We start from the raw sequence: 17779 nt of genomic DNA on the forward strand, positions 1-17779 counted from the left end.
AATGACAGTTGTGCGTTGCTTCCGTATCGAATGGTGTGCCCTTGAAAACGCGAGTACTTTGAAAATTGGATTCTGTCAGGAGTGACCTTAAAGGTCTTATTTAGCAAACAACAAGCTACTTCATCTAAAAACTAGCTTATTTAGCATTGATTTGAAACGATTTGACCCCGGGAGAAAATGCTCGGTTCCGGAAGGGAACCCGCCTTAGCCCCAAGCAGCTGGTCTTGAGCCAACGGCCGCTTCCGGGGTGAGCCAAAGGCCTTCTTCTGTCTCCCGGGTCCCAGGGCATTATTCGTAGGAGAGAGTTTCGGATGTGGGAGTCCTACTAACAAAATTGAATTTCAACTTACGGTGGTTTATTGACAGAGGAGGGCGGCCGGGTGTATCGTGTAAGCGATGTCAAATAATAGCAGCATCAAGCGATAGCGTCGTCGTCGATTACGTGAGCGATAGGCTCATAGGTTGGGCTGGCAGGAGCGCACTGGACACCAGGAGGCTCAGGACGGACCGAACGAATCGGTGCTCGGGACGTGAAGTCGCTTTGGCTGGCGGTTGACGGTGAGGCGGTCGATCTGGCGAAATCCGAAAAGTAGATAACAATGGATGTCGATGTCGAGGCATAGGTCGGCGGTTGATGGTGAAGCTTGGTAAAGCGGGTGTCAAGTCAAGTTGATTTTCACGATTGAAATGGAAACGGTACGCAAAACCATTTCCTGTACTAGCGATCATGGAACATAAGCAATATAGAAAAATATACAAAGTAGGGAATAAAATGGTCCACGGCCTGCTGCGTGTGAGGCAAATATGACAACCATGCGCACTTTTCTGAACACAATTGGTTTTCAAATCCCAAATGACGGCATCTAAACACATATTCTGAGATATCTAACAAAACTGGCTGTCCCATCACCACAAAGCGGATGTAATCCAAACTAAACAGTTATTTAGCATGATGGTTTTCATCCTAGCACAGCTGTCTCACAGATCCGGGGCAATATATTCAAACTGGTGCACACTGGTTCAGAAGCCCCCGAAACGTGCGTTTTTTAGTTTTCGACCAGAAAACTACATCTTAGAGTCATGATGTCTTCAGAAGAGTTGAAGGATATTTCTTAGGCTTTCTTTTGATAAGAAAACATCAATGATCTATCCACCTTGAAGGGCGGTGTGAAATAAAAAATTTACGCAGATGTAGAAAAGCAGTGGTTGTTCTCTTGAATGTTATAAAGAATGTGAATTGGAACATCTTCTCTGAAGGCACAATATTGGACAAACGGTTTTGTAAGGAATTAGAGCACGTTTTGTATGAATGACCCCCAAAAATAATATTTTGAGCATAACTTTTTTGGAAATGATTTAAGCACTATGGTTTATTCTAGAAAGTTGTGCATAATGACAGAACACATGTTTGTCTAGAAGACTACTTTGATCTATCTTGAAACCTGTCATTTGTCGAGATTGTAATCATGCAATAAATAACTAATCATGTTGCCACTTTTAATTATACGTAACAGTTGTACTGAAAACGTACATCTGAAAGGATTCGGTTTTAAGCTGACAGAATGCACAATGTTTCAAAGTGCTCGCGTTTTCGGGGCACATCTTAAAATAGATACGGAGGCGGCGGACAACTGTAATTTATGTTGATTCAGCTTTGCTGCGTCGCAGCATGCGTGAAAAGTAAAAATCACAGTTGTGCGTTGCCTTAAGGACTATTTTAAGTTGATTCAAAACAATAGTGGAACACGACGGAACAAAACAAAACATTGTGCATTCCGTAGCTTAAGACCGAATCTTTCAGATGGTGGCTGTTTGGCTTGCCGCCTCTTGCCGCTTTTCATGGTGTGTTGATGTAAAAATTGACTATTTTTTCTAAAGATTCCTTAATAACTTTGACAGGTTTCAAGATAGATCAAAGTAGTCTTCTAGATAAACATGTTTTTTGTCAATATGCACAACTTTTTAGAATAAACCATAGTGCTAAAATCATTTCCAAAAAAGTTATGCTCAAAATACTATTTTTGGGGGTCATTCATACAAAACGTGCTCTAATTCCTTACAAAACCGTTTGTCCAATATTGTGTCTTCAGAAAAGATGTTCCAATTCACATTCTTTATAACATTGCAGAGAACAACCACTGCTTTTGTACATCTGCGTAATTTTTTTTATTTCATATCGCCTTTCAAGGTTGATAGATCATTGATATTTTCTTATCAAAAGAAAGACCAAGAAACATCCTTCAACTCTTCTGAAGATATTATGACTCTAAAATGTAGTTTTTATTTATTTATTAGTACACCATCTTCGACCATGTCGCACAGATTGCTTCCTTAATAGCTAAATTCGAAATTCGAATAAAGGTCGAAAACTAAAAAACGCACGTTTTGGGGGCTTCTGAACCAGTGTGTGATGGTCTCCTATGCACTATCACTACTCTGTGGATGAATTCGGAACTAAACCTTTTCTCAACATATTGGTTTTCAAGCCTCGAACAACTTCGTAGAAGACAGCAACTTCCTAAATCCCATAGACCCCAAGATATCGAACCAAACTGGCATCGCCGCTAAGTGGAAGAATTCCAAACCATTTTTTCCCTTGACTAATAGGGCCGCATGTGATCATAGATGGATTTAGAATTTGTTACACTACGCCAGGACTTTTATAAATGTTACCAGAAACACCATTAAGTTTTTGTTGTTCATTTTCACCGGTATTCCGTTGGTTCCAGTCTGGATCTTCCGGAGGACCAGCAGAAGCTTTATTGGACTCAAAAAATGTCCTCAATGAGAGTATTTTATCCCCTTTATTATTTTCCCGAGAAAATCAGTTTGATATAATTTTAATTTGCTTCAATATAACGGATTTCAGGACTGTTGTACTTATTGCTACATGCGAGTTCTCGTGTTATGAAAGTTGAAGCGAGTTGCGGAAGGTTAAAGTTCATCCTATTGGTTCTTCAGGACATCTGGACCTGCTGTAAATCTGATCAATACCAAAAGTTCATCATCATGTTTGTAAACATTTATAGCAGTGAATTGTGAACGCAATTAAACGTGAAAGTCCTTTGTGACATCCGATGGCCACAAAAACGTTTACTGAGAAATTCGGAACATCCGTAAAAGTAGCCTTGGGCTGCGAAATGGTGAGTTGACATCCGGGAAGGGGCGCCTAACATAGCTCTGGTCCTCACAAGTTCCAATACTCACGCTTCCACGGGTCTTCCGATGACAATTGACCGCCAGCTAAGGGTTGCGTACTTAGCTGGTAGTGCAGCCTGGGCACTGTTGTCCTTCTGACATCAGCTAGAGTGAGAGGGTGCGTCCTGTGGGGTCTGCCTAGGATGTGGTGGGGTTCGACAGTGAGCTCTGTTGAACTTCTATAAAAAGCTGCATGTGTCCCCAAGCAGGCCCTATCAAAGCGACCGTGTGCCGCTCAAAGCGCACTAGCCTAGTCCTGGTGTTGGGTGGGACTTTAAACAAATTTGACCCGACTGATCGAGCGTCTGTCCACCAAGGAGGTGCGGCTCCAACAGCGTCTGTTCTGGCATCCAGCGGCTGAGTATGAAATGCTATTCCCCGGAAGCTATACCTAAGATGGCAGCCCCATCCCGGTGGATAGGGAACCTTGGGCCAACAACCTACTGTTCCCGAAACATCAATTTGTTCGAGAATCCGATAATGAAAGAATACGGACTGATTTTACGGCGACGACTCTTAGCGCGAAACAACGGACACGAATAGGAACATGGAACGTTTTAACCCTAGCCCAGCAGGGTAAATTGGCACAACTTGCCAATGAGGCACGCCGCATGAAGCTTGAGATCCTGGGACTGAGTGAAGTCCGTTGGCCAAACTTTGGAGAACACAGAACGCCGTCGGGACAAGTTCTGCTATACTCTGGTTTACGAGGTGAACACGCTCCCCGGCATCGCGGAGTTGGCTTCCTACTAAGCGCTCAGGCACACTCTGCGCTTATGAAGTGGGAACCTATAAGTGAAAGGATAATCGTTGCCAGATTTAGAACACGGGTCCGAAACCTTACTATAATCCAATGTTATGCGCCAACTGATGCTGCCGATCTGCAAGACAACGAGAACTTCTACAGTCAACTCAATGCCGTCGTAGATAGAATTCCGAAGGGTGATATCAAGATCTGTTTGGGCGACTTCAATGCGAAGATCGGATCCGACAACTCGAACCATGAGCGCATTATGGGACGCCATGGTCTCGGAGAAATGAGCGAAAACGGAGAGCTGTTCGCAGAATTTTGTGGTAATAACGACATGGTGATCGGGGATCGCTCTTCCCTCATCGACCGGTTCACAAGGTCACGTGGGTCTCCCGTGACGGCTTTACAGAAAATCAAATCGACCACATCTGCATCAGCCGAAAATGGAAACGGAGCCTTCTTGATGTACGGAATAAACGTAGTGCCGATATCGCGTCTGATCATCACCTCCTCATCGGCGAAATACGCCTGCGCATTGCGCGGATTCGTCGGCAGGAGGAAAGAGTTGGACGACGATTCAACACACGCCGACTGGAAGATGCCACGGTGAAACGGTCCTTCGTTGAAGAACTGGAGACGCGTGCTGCAGATATTCCGGAAGGTGGCAGCGTGGAAGACCAATGGACCGCCATCAAGAATGCCTTCATCGCCACCAGCGAGAACAATCTGGGCGAACTACGCACCCAGAGAAAACAATGGATCACCGATGAGACCTGGAGGAAGATAGAGGAGCGAAGAGAAGCCAAAGCCGCGATAGATCGATCGAAAACCAGAGGAGCCAAAGTCTTAGCCCGTCAACGATACACGGCTCTTGAGAAGGAAGTAAAACGCTCATGTCGACGGGACAAGCGAGCGTGGGCAGACTCTCTGGCCGACGAAGGAGAGAGAGCCGCCGCAACCGGGGACATTCGCCTCCTCTACGATATCTCACGACGCTTAAGCGGGGCGAAGATGAATGCAACGATGCCTGTGAAAGACGCGAATGATCAGTTATTGACCGACCCAACTGACCAGCTGAAACGCTGGTTCGAGCACTTCGAACAACTTTTTCAAGTGCCAACCAGGTCATCACCACCTCGGCATGATCTGCCTAGGATCCGACGTATAACACGTGTCAATACCGAAGCTCCATCACTGCTAGAGATTCAAACAGCCATCCAAAGCATGAAATCGAATAAAGCCCCAGGGGTCGACCGCATATCAGCCGAGATGCTCAAAGCTGACCCCATGACATCCGCTCAACTACTGCATCGTTTATTTCGTAATATCTGGGACACCGCAACTTTCCCGGTCGACTGGATGCAAGGTATCTTAGTGAAGGTGCCCAAAAGGGTGACCTGACTGTATGCGATAACTGGCGAGGCATTATGTTGCTGTGTACCGTTCTCAAAGTTCTGTGCAAAATTATCCTAGCCCGGATTCAGGAGAAGATCGATGCGACTCTCCGGCGGCAGCAAGCCGGATTCCGTGCCGGAAGATCCTGTGTGGACCATATTGTCACGCTCCGCATCATTTTGGAGCAGGTCAACGAATTCCAAGAGTCCCTTTACTTGGTATTCATTGACTACGAAAAAGCTTTCGACCGTCTCAATCACGAGAATATGTGGGGCGCCCTGAGACGCAAGGGGTTCCTGAGAAAATCATCGGCCTCATCGAAGCACAGTACGAGGCCTTTTCGTGTAGAGTGCTGCACAATGGGGTCCTGTCCGACCCTATCCGGGTCGTAGCTGGTGTGAGGCAAGGATGTATTCTATCACCGTTACTGTTCCTCATCGTAATCGATGAGATTCTGGTAGATGCGATTGACCGTGAACCAAACCGCGGGCTGTTATGGCAGCCTATAACCATGGAGCACCTAAACGACTTCGAATTGGCGGCTGACGTTGCACTACTCGCGCAACGGCGCTCTGATATGCAGAGTAAGCTCAACGACCTTGCCGATCGCTCCTCCTCGGCAGGTTTAGTCATCAACGTCAACAAAACCAAATCGTTGGATGTAAACACGGTGACTCCTTCCAGTTTCACAGTAGCCGGGCAACCAGTGGAGAATGTTGAAAGCTTCCAATATCTTGGTAGCCAAATGGCGTCAGACGGCGGTACCAAGATCGACATAGGCGCACGGATCAAGAAAGCAAGGGCTGCCTTTGCGAGTTTAAGACATATCTGGAAAAACAGGCAGATAAGTGAACGCACCAAAATACGAATTTTCAACTCTAACGTGAAATCTGTGCTGTTATACGCTAGCGAAACATGGTGTGTATCAGTGGAGAACACTCAACGGCTGCAGGTGTTCATTAACAGATGCCTGCGGTATATAATTCGGGCCTGGTGGCCTCACAACTGGATCTCAAACAACGAGCTCCATCGTCGTTGTCACCAGAGGCCGATAGCAACAGAAATTCGGGATCGGAAGTGGGGCTGGGTCGGCCACACTCTACGTAGGGGCGGAAACGAAATCTGTAAGCAAGCATTAGACTGGAACCCAGCGGGACATCGCAGCAGAGGCAGACCCAGAGGCTCATGGCGGCGAAGCCTCAATAAAGAAATAAAAGAAGTCGACCGAAATCTAACCTGGCAACAGGTTAAAGCGATAGCCGGGCATCGCTCAGGATGGAGATCTTTCAAGTCGGCCCTTTGCACCACCGGAGGTGTACAGGATCCATAAGTAAGTAAGTAAGTAAAAGTAGCCAATCCAAATGTTAAACTTAAAGTTTTGAGATTTCGTATTTCGAATATTCAACTCAAACGTAAAATCTTTGTTGATATACGCCAGTGAGACTTGGTGTGTATCACCAGAGATTGCGCAGAAACTACAAGCATTTATCAACCGATGTCTATGTTTTATAAGTCGGGCCTAATGGCCTCACAATTGGATCTTGAATGCTGAGACATCGCAGCAGAAGCAGACCCAGGTGCTCGTGGCGGCGTAGCCTAAACAAAGAAATAAAGGAAGTCGACAGGAATCTGACATGGGCCCAGGTCAAGGCTAAAGCGAGCAGCCGCCCAGGATGGATATCTTTCACGTTGGCCTTATGTACCACTAAGGGTGCTCAGGGTACATGAGTGAGAGTGAGAATGGCATGCTGGGGGCAAATGTTTGTAAACGTTTGGTTACAAATTGTAGATTTTTGTTTTGTAATAGTGATGTTGTTTTGGAACCTTCACGTTTCTCGTGTAAAAAAAGAACTACCACAGAATCGTAAGGGAATGTTTAGTTTAGTTTATTGAAGACACTTTATCACTTCGATGACATTCATGTCCGGTAAGGGTATGGTACCGCTGCAATGATATGTGCTAGGAAATATCCAACATGGCATCATGCTTGGATAAATGCCATGTTGGATGAAAGCAAAATGCAAAATTAGCGGGAAAATATGGGAAGAATTTGCTTTAAAAGAGAAGCCATTGCCTTTTCGGCCTCTTTAATATCAGGCGTCCGTGTGCTGTAGACGTGTTTTAAGTGCAGTAAGAACAGTGACCAACCCCCCCTTTTTCCTAGCAGGAGCAAGATTACACATTGGGGAAAAGTTTTTAGGACCTCCTCTTTTGTCTCTTTCTCCACCTTTTATGTTAGATTCCGTCCAGCACACTGCTCGGCCCGTGAAGCCAATCAGCTTTCGAGCCTGACCGTAGAAGACGGCGGATGCTCAAAGTAGGACTTTTATCTCGGGTCATATGTAGGCCCTAACCGCAAAGGAGATTTCCCCTCTCGGCCTTAGCCACCTTGGATAAGCCACGGCCAACCGATCGCACCTACTAGGGAAGACGCCTGCCTACCATCGCCCAGCAACGCCCACTGGACCCATAGGACGAAGACCGTCCGTTCACCGCTCGCCTCGCTATTCCGGCAAGATTTCTGGTCGCACAGCTGGGCAGGAGTCGTTGTGTCACACTTAACACATTAACACACAATTTCATTACACAGAACAACACGCACACGCCACAATTAGGTAAAATAAATTATATTAGAAAAGTGAAAGTTCCCGGTGTTAGTTTTTGTTTACCGCGAAAAACCCTTGATTACCCAGTAGTTAGCCGACCCTGGGATTGCCGGAGAGTTTCTTGCATCTTGGCCTAGGTACTGCTAGTTGACGATTCAGGAAATTCTAGTCTCAATTGTAATAGTAATATTCGTTTTATTCGTTTATAAATGTCCCACAACAGATTATATGAGTGATTTTATGAGTGGGGCTATTTTTCCCCAGGAGTGCATTATGCACTGTTCTCCCCTACTGATTTAGGAGCGTTTCAACTCACGCTTGATTTGATTCGTCCATTAGATTTGAGATTTCGAGTTTTTCGCAACACTCCTCTCCACGACCTTGGATACACAGGAGGTCTAAAAAATATTCCCGTACTTTGTGACAGCTCGAGAGGAAATGTTGTTCTTGGGAATGGGTACAACGAGGCTTTTCCGCCGCCTGTCCGGAAAGATTTGATCAGATGAATTTCCGTTACTTCTTTAGAGGGCAAAGGACAGTTCAGAGGTAGCAAATAGAGGCGTTTTGCAACTATCGAACTCTGATGGACTAGTTTCCTTCATCATCCCACGGTTATCTATACATGTAAGCATGGATTAAGTCCATATCCTAATATGAGCCATTGCATTTTCTGGGTTAATATGCTAAATTAAGTTACAAAGCCGATGGCAGCTGACGCCTAAACATGTTTTTAGATCAACAAATTAAAAAAATAGTCAAGACATCTACAATATTTTTTTTTAAATAAAGTTGTTATTTTCCGCCTTTTGATAAAATTTAAGCTTCCATTCCCTTAAGGATTTTTCACTGGATAAAAACATTTTTTCAATAATCTTTGCACATGTCTGGAATAACAAATTAGTAAAGATTGTGCCAAGTTACTAAACAGTTAACTTTACTACATTTTTCATAGAAAAACACACATTTTAATAAAACCTCTGCATGCAGGATAAAACGCGCCCATCTGATGTGCTTGACTATTGATGTCATCGTTTGAGAAGGGCGTGTGCCAATAATAATTTATTTAATTTTTAAATAATTATCAATTAAAAAGTAAAAAGTAATAATTGAAAAGTGAGGAAATAAAAGTGAAAAGTGATGAGTGATGAAAAGTGAGAATTGAGAAACAACAAGTGAGAAGTAGGAATTGAGAATTCCAGTGAAAAGCCCTCAATAGTTTTGGGATATGAGAACTGAGGAGTGTGATGGGAGAAGCGAGAAAAAAGAATGAGAATTGAGAAGTGAGAAGCGATAGGCAAACAGTAGGGGAGGAGGTTCGGTTGTGGGCACCGTTCGGTTATGGGCACCCCTATGTGTCTTTTGACAGATAAGAGATGCTGTCATTCTGACAACTGTCATTTGTTTGCTATAATAGCATGATGTTTTGTGCTCATTATCAAACCGGATGGGCATCTCTACTTTGAAATAGAAACAAATAAATTTTTCGTACAAGAAAAACATCACGAAAGTTTTTTTTGGCCTTTTTCAAAGTTTCATAAATTCAAGGATTTAATTCAAAAAGTGAGTTCTAATGCGTATTTACACAGTAAATTTAATCTATTTTGAGGCCCAATGTCGATTGCCATCAAAATTTTAGCGCGAATTTTTTTTCTTCTCGTTCTAAAAAGGCTGCGAAATTCGGTTGTGGGCACCTTTATTGGTTCGGTTATGGGCACCCTCATTTTATTGATAAATCATTCAATATCGTTTTACTTGTCCATTAACTTATTTTTAATAACGTTTATAGGCAGTTTTTATAATTAATTTGACATAATTGTTCGAAATAATGAGTTTATTTAATATTTTTGTTCTTTGGGCATGTCTAGTCATTATACACACACTTTTTGGAACAAAGCGTTGACCGATTTACTTGCAACAAGTTGCATTCGACGGGGAATGCTTTCCCATTGTTTCCTATTGAAAATTGGTCAGATCGGACTATGGGATCAAAATTTATGGCCAAAATATTATTTTTTGAAATAAATGAGAAAGGCACTATTGCTGCTAGGGTGATTAATCAGGATTTTTTTGACTGTGATGCATACCAATAAAACGTAAATCAATGAAAAATTAAAACCCATTTACCTAAAGTGCTATTTTAGACCTTTCTTATGTGATTTTTTTCAACATCCTCCTTGATGCACCGAGGGAGGCATCATCACTGCTAGGTGAACTGATTTGAGTTTTTTTAGCATCTCCTGGCTTTTAGAATGAATAAACTGAATTTATTTTTAGCTAAGTTTTCAAGGGTGCCCACAACCGAACCACGAAATGAAAATGTCCAAAAATGTCAAATTTTCTAAATTGTCAATATTTTTTTCTAAGTCGATGAAATCATATTAATTTCTTTGCTAGTAGTAAGGTTATAAGTTTAGCTTTCGATTGCTATGCAAATGTCGACAGAAGATCAACCAGGGCCAAAGTTATGGACCAAACACAAAAGGGTGCCCACAACCGAACCTCCTCCTCCTTAAATAAGATGTGATCAGTGAAAAGCGAGAAGCAAGTAGTAGAAGATGAGAAGTAATAAGCGAGATACTTTGTGTGCGAAATGAGCAGTAAGAAAACATGAAGAGGAATATGACCATTGATAAATGGGATGTGAGTAGTGAGGAACGAGACGAGAGAGATGTTAGGTACAAGGAGTGAAATTGCAGAATAGAGAAGAAAAACAGCGAGAAGAGAGACGAAGGGAGAGTAGTAAATAGTATGGAGACTACTCAGAATGGAATTATTTTTTCAGCATAGATTTTTGGACATCCAAGAAATCCCTGGAGTAAGGACTAAAGATCTACAAGCGTAGCTGAAGATCAATCGGACTGTTTCAATTATGGTACATGCCCTTTTGGATGTGTAGAATAGAATAAGTCAACGGCAGAGGTTTTCGGTCATCCAAGAAATCCCTGGAGTTAGGTCCTCAGATCTACACGCGTAACTAAAGATCAATCGGACTGTTTTAAATGTGGTACATGCCCTTTTGGATGTGAAGAATAGAATAAGTCAGCGATAGAGGTTCTCGGTCATCCAAGAAATCCCTGGAGTTAGATCCTCAGATCTACACGCGTAACTAAAGATCAATCGGACTGTTTTAAACTTGGTACATGCCCTTTTGGATGTGTAGAATAGAATAAGTTAACGGCAGAGGTTCTTGGTCATCCAAGAAATCCCTGGAGTTAGGTCCTCAAATCTACACGCGTAACTAAAGATCAATCGGACTGTTTTAAACGTGGTACATGCCCTTTTGGATGTGAAGAATAGAATAAGTCAGCGATAGAAGTTCTCGGTCGTCCAAGAAATCCCTGGAGTTAGATCCTCAGATCTACACGCGTAACTAAAGACCAATCGTACTGTTTTCAATGTGGTACATACCCTTTTGGATGTGAAGAATAGAATGAGCCAAGCCAGAAATTCCTTGAGTTCGGCCTTAAGATCTACACGCGACACTAAAGATGTATCGGACTGTTTTAAATGTGGTACATGCCTTTTTGGATGTGTAGAATAGATTAAGTCAGCGGCAGAGGTTCTTGATCATCCAAGAAATCCCACACAGGTCTGCACGAGTAACCGAAGATAAATCGATCGACTTTACATGTGGCACATACCCATTTTTAATTAAAACGTATGATGTATCTACGGAATAGGTTGTCGGTTATCCAAAACATACCTAGAGCAAGGCCTTAAGATCTATTACAAAACAAAAGAGAATTGCCCTTTGTGATGTATAGGCACAGGGCATGTATCATATTTACAATAATCAAATTGCTCTATGTTACTTATGTAGATGTAAACGCCTTATTTCAGGGATTTTTTGGACAACCAAGAATTCATACTTTGGACACATTCTATTCTATGCATCACAAAGGGCATGCTCCATATTTGAAACAATCCAAGTAACCTTTGGTTACGCATGTAGACTTAAGACCTTATTCCAGGGATTTCTTGGTCGACCCAAAACCTATGCTTGGTCTATTCTAGGTTTCATAAAGGGCATGTGTCAGCTTTGGAACAATTCATTTGATCTATAGTTACGCATGTAGACCTAAGGGCTTATTCCAGGAATTTCTTAGACAACCGAGAACCAATGCTTGGAACGCGTTCTATTCTATGCATCATAAAGGGCATGTACCAGCTTTGGAACAATTCATTTGATCTATGGTTAGACATGTCGATGACTCGATCTGTGGTGAACTGTGAACACATTCTATTCTACGTATCACAAAGGGCATATATCACATTCAAAGCAGTCCGATAGATCATTGATTACCCATGTAGACCTTAAGACTCCAGGAATTTCTTGAAAGCGTGATACATGTACCGTGCGCAGAAAAGCTTGATTTGGCTCCGTAATGCACAAGATCACATGCGCCCACCAAATAAATTAAAGAATAAACATATCTTTTAATCACACATCAACTAGTTACACGTAAATTTAGCAAAAAAAAACATTAATTACCGTTTCATAAGCTTTCATTGCAATGGAAACGAGAAGGACCTTCCATAAATTGATACTTAATTATTAAACTATTAGTTCACTGCTGTTTGTTTACATTTTTAGGCTGGCGCGTTTCAACCCGCATGGTTTGAATTTGCACGAAAATGCAGCACTTCAAAATAAAATCGTTTTCTCGGAATATAATTGGTTTTTCCTCCAAATTTTTATTCCGTATTATAGATGGTAAGTTAAATTAGTGGCTAACACATTGGAAGTACATACTTTCGATTGTTATCATCGTTAAATTTGAAGATTTGCTTAGGGGGTGCATATTGACCGTCCTTCCCCTACAACAGTCGTTGCGATAGGGCCTGCCAGGGTTTTATGGGATGAAAGGCAGCCACGCGGCTCATGAACCGATCACTAGACAAGTGCTGATCCCTGTATCAAAATTCACAAAAATAAAGTGATAAAAAAATAATTAACCCTTCCAGCGTTTCAAGCCGATGTCATCCAGATTTACTAAAGGGATAGAATATCGCAGCGCAGCTGTCATCCATGTTCATCACTACCAAATCATATTGAGTAGAATAATTTTCGAAATTCTTGAGCCTTACAACTAAATTCCATGCTTTAAAACCTGTTTACCATAATACAACTACCTAACTGATGATATTGATTGATAAAATTGCTCTCCCTGCACCAGTTGAACATGCTGAAATCTAATTAATTTGGACAAACCGGTTAATAGTTACATGACCCTGACATAGTTTTGCTGCTAGTGATCGATGGTTTGTTGATTTCCAATTAGCCACTGCACTCATGGTTGTAGCAGGAGTTATGTTCAAAAGAAATTAGTTGCTTCTTCCACTGAGTACCTGGCTAATGACTATAGCAATTTTTGAACAGACTAAGGGGCAATATTTTTATTGCATGGGATTTCCTCCGTTTTGAAGCCATAGGAAGATTGGTTCAGACAAACTAATATTTGTTTCCTATGAAATCTAAATTATAATTTTTGCCAGAACAAAGCACATGCTTTCAATCAAAGTCATGTACGAGATCATGTCATGTGCTAGAAAAAATACATTTTGAAGTTGTTGACAAATATAATAGAACTTTTCTCAGAAGAAAACTACTATGATCATTTATACTCTTGAATAAGACAAAAACAAAATATAAAAATCCCAGTTCATTGAGACAGCTCAGTCTAGAGTAGATTGTCCACTTCATCGGCAATCTTGAAAGAAAACCTAAAACTTAATAAATAGTTTAAATAGTTTACATTAAAAATATTAAATAGTTTAAATTGAATTTTCCATTCTTAGCGGAGTGGTAAAATAGGCGAGGAGGTGCGGATTGTTCTGTGCGTTTGAAGCTTTTCATATTCGGAATAGTTTACTAACGTTAGATAATCCTCATCGAATAATCCATTAAACTGGGTCAAACAAACCTTCAATACAAAGTCATCAAGAACAGTAGCAGAATACGACAAAATGTATAAGATAATGTTTGTATCATTATGTACGGCGGACATAGTCATTACATGGACTTTTTCTCCATGTAGCGTTCATATTATGATTGATTAACTCTAGAAAATCATATGATATCGTACTCAGCCATCAGCCCTAGTTCTTCCTGAGCATTTCATCTGTCATACTGTCATACGAAATCATCACATCTCGGCCTTTTTATTTCTCCAAGGAGTACCGAAAGGCTATGATACCACATCAAATCAAATTCGTATTTTTTTAATGGGAGTCCCAATGAATAGAGATTGATAAGGCTTATAAAAAAGAAGTGACTTCAGTGTGCGATTTCCGTTAAAACACGGCTTCTTCTTTGGCAGACAAACTGTTTTGACATTGTAAAATACCTCGATTTAGAAACTGATCAGAATATCTACACTCAGTTTTATGTGAAGAAATCGTACACTGACCGCACCATCATGGGTCACATACTAATATGAGTCATATCCATTTGGTCATTAGAATGGAGTGACAAACTATTGTCACTATGAGTGGTCCTCATATTTGGGATCAGTGTACCAGTTTTTGTTCGTAGTCTATTCTGTCGAAGAACATCGATAATGTCGCCCTAACAGTGTTATTTTTTCTTTCTTTGACTCTTCTAATGTTACGAAAAGTTATCCTCACTCTTAGGTGAATCATTTTGGGATTTTACTCCTGTCTGTCACCGCAGTTTGTCACGCTGGTGGATTAACTCGGTCACATCATGCTGGTGTAAAATGTACAAGCAATGAACCAGCATATCATATTTCGTTCTCTGGGCCACGTTTTTGCGAACATGAACCTGTTGTCAGCTCGTTTCTTTCCCATTTGTGTGGCCTAACGGTATAATTTTCCAAACGAGTTATTTAAATCTGAGTTTGGCAAATTATTTTCGAATACTACACACATGATTAAATCCTCTTTATTTGGTAAGTGAATGCCACCGGGCCCGTAATGCAACATGATGGATGACGATTTATTTGGGTTTCGCGTAAAAGCGACAATTTTCAACCTATATCGTCATCATCTTCAGTGGCAGAACGAAGTTTGCGATTCATATATAACCTTGAAATAAATTCTTAGATGGGTAAACAGTCCGACGGGTGATGCGAAGATTGGTGGTGAATTCGGCAGCGCGTCGTGTGTTTGCCTCATGAATATTCATGAAACTGATTGAAATATTCCGGCCCCATGTAAAGCAGTAACAGAACCTAAAAAGTTTCTATGACATTATCGGTTTCAAATTGGTCGAAGCTGTCGGTTGGGTGATACACGCACGATCTGTATGAATCAGTTAGTTGTTCTTATTTCTTGTGAAATCTTTAAATGGTTAAAAAAAACTACTGAGTCATCATTTTGATTCTAATCATCGTTGTTAAGAGCTTGTAGAATTAGAATGTCGGAACAAAATAAATTTATAAAATATTAAAACCGTATCCATAAAATTCGAAAAAAAATACAGGTTATGGATGATGTGTAGACCAGTAGAAAGATGAGAAGAGAAATGCGTTTTGAAGTATCTAATCACAACGTCACTTTGGGGGCTGAAGATCAACAAGGGTTGATAAACCTATACAAAATTTATGATTACCGGTTTTTGTTTTCTTATATTTTTATAAAGCAGCGGTATGCCACGGAGAAGGAATTCCAAAAAATGCGTTGATCAACAGAAAAATAATTATATGTCTCAAATAAAAAGCTTGCAGAAGATGGTGGATAGATGAAAATGGTCAAATTTTGTGTGACATCATTAATGGACCTTCTCTTTTAAAATTCCAAATCTTCAGGAAGAATAGAATCCAGAATCTGTTCTTAAAAAGCATGTGTAAGAAGCTCGAGGGTCGTAAAATTAGGTCTTCAACTTCTTTTTGCATCCATCCGAGATTGTTTTTTCAAAGCTCAAACTATTAATGAATAATTTATCTACATTACGTCATGGTTAAATACTCGAAATTAGATTTATTAGTGCTGGATCGATCGTGTTGTAGAAGCTTAATGGAATCTCAAATCAAGTACAGTTAGAAAAGTTTTCTAATTCAGTGAAGACTATTCAATTGATGAGCTGTGCATATTTGTTGTTTCTCGGCCAAACACGACTAGCAACAGTACAGTCAAGCAAGCTAACCCTAGTAGCACAGTTCAGATTGATTTGGTTGTAGTAACTCCAATGTGACTGGATTTGGTCGCATATGAGTCATAGTGACTGATATGTGACAAGTGTGCTATTCGGGAAGCTATGGTGTTCATTTTCAAAATAAAAAATGGTACGTTGCCCTAATATACTTGAGTAATCAAATTGAAAGAGAAATAAGAAGACGTAATTTTTTGCGTTGTTTTATAAAAGAATAAATGTAGTGATCACTCACATAGAACGCGATTTTATCAAAAATTTTGATATCTACGGAGAGGTAACACAAGTTTTTAATTTTGTCGAGTGACGTAAATGGATTGGGTCGCGCTTCTTGACAAACATTTTAACTTCATGCGAGAAATATAACAAGTTGTTTTTATCTTTATATCTTTTTTTCTGAATGGCAATGTTATATGTTTATGTTTTTTTATTTCTGTGGGAATAATCGGATGGTTTATTGTTTGCTGAATTCAATTAAAAATTATCGGTTGATTATCCTAAAGAAAAATTGTCTAGTCCAAACCTTTGGAGAGGTATGTGGTGGGAACTTAATGACAATCATCATTTGACGCCCACGGTTCATGTCCGTAAAGTGCTACTGGTAGAATCAGAATTAAAAAAAAAAGACAGGAACACTGTCTTCGACCAGAGGTCGTACAGACTGAACACTTAACACCTAGCATGAGACAACGGACGGAACACATAACACCCAGCGGATCATTAGAAAATTTTTCGATCACGAAAAGTTTCCTCCTTACCGGGGCGGGAATCGAACCCACACTTCCTAGCACATGCGTCTAGACGATAGCCGCACGGCCACGAAGCCCACAAATTGTTCAATTGTTTCCGTCTGTAAGTAGCGAGACCTAAGCTAGTTACATAGGCCGTAGAATACCCTATTCGCAGAAGCAATACGACTTTTCACTTTACGGGAAACATCATTGTCACGTACGATTCTTCAAGCACTTCAGCTACATGATGCACTACCTCAGCACCAATTCCTCTATGTTTACCTCTATCGTTACTCGCAACCAATTTCAAGAGAATGTTTACGAACCTTTTGAAAGAAGGCTTCCGAGCCTCTTGAAAGGAGGCTTCCGAGCCTCTTGAAAGGAGGCTTCCGAGCCTCTTGAAAGGAGGCTTCCGAGCCTCTTGAAAGGAGGCTTCCGAGCCTCTTGAAAGGAGGCTTCCAGGCCTCTTGGAAGGAGGCGTCCAGGCCTCTTGGAAGGAGGCTTCCGAGCCTCTTGGAAGGAGGCTTCCGAGCCTCTTGGAAGGAGGCTTCCGGGCCTCTTGGAAGGAGGCTTCCGGGCCTCTTGGAAGGAGGCTTCCGAGCCTCTTGAAAGGAGGCTTCCGAGCCTCTTGAAAGGAGGCTTCCGAGCCTCTTGAAAGGAGGCTTCCGAGCCTCTTGAAAGGAGGCTTCCGAGACTCTTGGAAGGAGGCTTCCGAGCCTCTTGGAAGGAGGCTTCCGAGCCTCTTGGAAGGAGGCTTCCGAGCCTCTTGGAAGGAGGCTTCCGGGCCTCTTGGGAGGAGGCTTGCGAGCGTGTGGGGAGGAGGGTGGCGGGCGTCTTGGAAGGAGGCTTCCGAGCCTCTTGGAAGGAGGCTTCCGAGCCTCTTGGAAGGAGGCTTCCGAGCCTCTTGGAAGGAGGCTTCCAGGCCTCTTGGAGGAGGCTTCCGAGCCTCTTGGAAGGAGGCTTCCAGGCCTCTTGGAAGGAGGCT

This window comes from Armigeres subalbatus, chromosome 2 (assembly GCF_024139115.2).
Source record: "Armigeres subalbatus isolate Guangzhou_Male chromosome 2, GZ_Asu_2, whole genome shotgun sequence".
NCBI classification, from domain to species: Eukaryota; Metazoa; Arthropoda; class Insecta; order Diptera; family Culicidae; genus Armigeres; species Armigeres subalbatus.